At 42.0% G+C, this 4,074-nt stretch overlaps 1 non-coding gene across 1 annotated transcript; it reads left to right on the forward strand.

The window, feature by feature from the left end:
- The first annotated feature begins 3,239 nt into the window (after positions 1-3,239).
- LOC127262714 (small nucleolar RNA R71) lies at positions 3,240-3,344 on the forward strand. The gene has a single exon (XR_007841232.1). It is a non-coding gene; the product is annotated as a small nucleolar RNA R71 (small nucleolar RNA).
- Positions 3,345-4,074: the final 730 nt, after the last annotated feature.

The following is a 4,074-nucleotide window of genomic DNA, read 5'->3' on the forward strand; positions in this document are numbered from 1 at the left end:
TTAATCGAGGTTTGGCTTTCTTCTTTGACATCAAGTAACGCAGAGTTGGATGGTCAGAGTACACAAACTCTAAATTTATCAAGAGCAAAAACAATAGCAAGCATCTCTTTCTCCGTGGTGGAGTAATTTAATTGAGCGTCATTCAGTGCTCGCGAAGCATAGTAGATGACATGAGAAGCTCTCCCAACTCGTTGCCCTAGAACGGCTCCCACTGCATTATCGCTTGCGTCACACATCAACTCGAATGGCAAGTCCCAATTCGGAGGTTGAATAATCGGTGGTGTTGTGAGGCGCTCTTTCAGTGCTCCAAATGCCTTCTTGCAATCGTCATTGAACTCAAATGCTACATCTTTCTGCAGGAGGTGAAACAATGGTGCTTCGATCTTGGAGAAGTCCTTGATGAAGCGTCGTTAGAAACCTGCATGTCCTAAAAAACCACGTAGCTCTCGCACAGAAGTAGGGTAAGGTAAAGCAGTGATTAGCTCAACTTTAGATTTATCTACTTCTATACCCTCATGTGACACCTTATGGCCTAAAACAATTCCTTGTTGAACCATCAGTTGACATTTCTCCCAATTGAGCACAAGGTTAGTTTCGATGCATCGTATCAAGATTAAAGTCAAATTACCTAGACAATCATCAAAACCATATACACTAAAGTCATCCATAAAAACTTCAATGATTCGCTCAATATACTTAGAGAAAATACTTACCATACATCTTTGGAATGTAGCAGAAGCGTTACACAAACCAAAAGGCATCCTTCTGTAGGCGAAAACTCCAAACGGACAAGTGAATGATGTTTTCTCCTGATCCTCGGGTGCTATCGCTATCTGAAAATAACCTGAAAATCTATCTAAAAAGCAGTAATATGCGCGACCAGCGAGTCGTTCGATCATTTGATCAATATAAGGGAGAGGAAAATGATCCTTTTTTGTTACCGCATTCAGCTTACGGTAATCTATGCATTGGCGCCATCCAGTTTGTTTTCGAACCGGGAGCTTTTCTCCTTCTCGAGTCTCTTCCACTGTTACTCCAGCTTTCTTGGGAACCACTTGAACCGGACTCACCCACCTACTATCGGAGATAGGGTAGATGATACCAGCTTCGAGAAGCTTTAACACTTCTTTCTTGACTACCTCAGTCATAATCGGGTTCAACTTCCTTTGAGCTTGTCTCACTGGTTTTGAATCCTCCTCGAGTGTGATCCTATGAGTACAGAATGAGGGATCAATACCTTTTATGTCAGCGATCGTCCATCCAATGGCGGTCTTGTGATCTTTTAGAACTTTAATCAATTTCTCTTCTTGTTCTGGTGTCAATTTTGCAGAGATGATCACCGGTAGAGTTTTCTTCTCTCCCAAATAAGCATACTTTAGAGTTTCAGGTAAAGGCTTCAATTCAAATTCAGGTGCCTGCATCAAATATTGTAATAAACATTGATTAGACTCATGTAAGAATATTGGAGCTAATTCATACCTTGGTGACACTCTTGGAGTTGAGTTAAGCTCCTTGAGAACTTTTCTTATTCTTTTTTCTACGGCTATCTCTCTCCCATGTCCTTTCTCCAGATGTTCCATTAACACGATCTTCAATTCGTCGGAACCACTTAATCCAAATGTGTCATGCACCAAGGGATCAATGATATCAATTGCATATAATGTTTCAAAATCAATAGGATGTTTCACATCATCAAAATTATTGAAATGGACTTCTTCTTCATCAAATTCCAAAGCGAGAGTGCCTTTCCGTACATCAATTTTTGCTCCTGCAGTGCACATAAAAAGTCTTCCTAACAAAAGAGGCGGTGGATTAAAGCAGTGTGCATCATGCACATCCAGAATATAAAAATCAACAGGAAAAATTAAGTCATTAACTTGAACTAGCACATCTTCTATCATACCATCAGGGTAAGCATTGGTTCGATCAGCAAGTTGAATAATAATTCCTGTTTCTTTTAGAGGCCCTAGATTTAAAGAGTTCTATATTGATCGTGGCATGACATTAATAGCAGCTCCTAAATCTAGAATAGCCTTAGTTATCTCAGTTTTTCCAATCCTACAAGGGATAGAAAACATACATGGATCACCTGTTTTGGGTGGTACCTTTCTTTTGAGAACAGCAGAAACATTCTCACCCGCTATAATGTGCTCGTCCCTTCGCAATTTCCTTTTGTTAGTGCACAGTTCTTTCAAAAACTTTGCGTACTTGGAGATTTGGTTGATAGCCTCCAGGAGCGGGATACTAAGTTCCACCTTCTTGAAGATTTCCATCATCTCTTTTCGTTTGTTCACCTTTTGTGGCCTTTTCAACCTGTCAGGAAAATGAGCTGATTTAGTTTCAGTATGAGGAATAGAGTTAGAAGGTACCTTTTCGTGAAATTCGGCCTCTTTTTCAATCTCCATCTCAATCTGATCTTCATTCTGTCCCTTCGAGATAGGAGGTGGACCTTCCAATTCCTTTCCGCTGCGATGAGTTATGGCACTGATGTTCTTCGGGTTTTGCTCTGGTTGCGCAGACCACTTTCCTCTTTCTCGTAGCTGTTTTACCTCTTCTGAAACTTGGCTAATTTGACTTTGTAGCTTGTCGACAGTTGACTTCATCTCTTGCTGGAATTGCAGGGTACTGTAGCCATAGACTTCACAAAGTCTTCCAAGGTCGGACTGGAGTTGCTTGTGGGTGCTTGGGGGAGCTGTTTCTCGTAAGGGTGAGGCTGTTGCATCTGATGTGTGGCTCCAAATGGTTGAGGACCCTGATTCTGGTGTGCGTTTCCATAGCGCAGGTTTGGATGATCTCTCCAACCTGGATTGTAGGTGTTGGAGTATGGATTGTACGCTGGAGGTCTATTCATACCGTAGTTTGCAGCGTTCACATCCACTGCACATTCTTCTTGGAGGGTCGGACATGCATCTGTAGGGTGTCCTGTACTCGTGCATATTCCACACGCCTTGACCTGGACACTCGGGTTGGATTTTTCCACGACTATCTTGCGAACGAAGCTCGTCAACTCAGAAAGTTGTTGCTGCATCGATTGGATGGCATGGTCGTTGTTGTTTCCGCTCATATGTCCAACATCTCTTGAACCAAATTGCTGTGTGTTTTCAGCTATCCTCGCAATAAGATCCCAAGCTTGTGCCGGCGTCTTATTTACTAAAGCTCCACCACTTGCAGCATCGATAATGTTCATGTCCATCAACGATAAACCATCATAAAAGTATTGAATCAATAATTGAGGGGGAATTTGATGTTGTGGACATTTAACGATAAGCTTATTGAATCGCTCCCAATATTCATGGAGCGTTTCATCTGTGTTGCTTGATGCCACATATCTCATTCCTCAGGATCGCAGCTCTGGAAGCTAGAAAGTATTTCTCCAAAAATTTCTTCTTCATGTCGTTCCACGTGTCGATGCTTCCAGGTGGGAGATAGTAGAGTCAATCATTTGCAACATCTTTGAGTGAGAATGGGAAGGCTCTGAGTTTAATCTGTTCATCAGTAACACCTGATGGTTACATGCTGGAGCACACCACGTCGAACTCTTGCAAGTGTTTGTGAGGTTCTTCACCTGCAAGTCCATGAAAAGAAGACAGTAAATGGATTAAGCCAGATTTCAGTTCAAAAGCAATAGTGTTATTCAGAGTTGGAAAGTTAATGCATAAGGGCTGCTGCACCAAGTTGGGAGCAGCCAACTCCCTTAGAATGCAGGTATCCTCAGCCATGACAGTCTCTTGATCACTTTCAGAGTCGTTAGAGCTAGAGATTTTGATGTGGTTTAAAGATTCAACCAGCTTCGCAACCTGAGCAGCTTTTTGTTGCTTGGCTTCCTTTCATAGCTTTCGCTCAACCTTCTCGATCTCAAGATTAAATATCAGTTCACCTGTACGAGAAGAATGGGGCATAAACAGGAGGATAAATGAAAATAATACAAAAGAGTAAAACAAAGCGCCAATCCCCGGCAACGGTGCCAAAAATTGACCGGTCGCGCAGTCAATCAAATATTTCACCTAATCCGAGATCACAATTTAATATAATACAGGAGAAGGGATCGTCTCCACAGGGATTGTGTGATTCACT

The sequence above is a fragment of the Andrographis paniculata genome, unplaced genomic scaffold, assembly GCF_009805555.1.
Source record: "Andrographis paniculata isolate CXL003 unplaced genomic scaffold, ASM980555v1 Contig65END, whole genome shotgun sequence".
NCBI classification, from domain to species: domain Eukaryota; kingdom Viridiplantae; phylum Streptophyta; class Magnoliopsida; order Lamiales; family Acanthaceae; genus Andrographis; species Andrographis paniculata.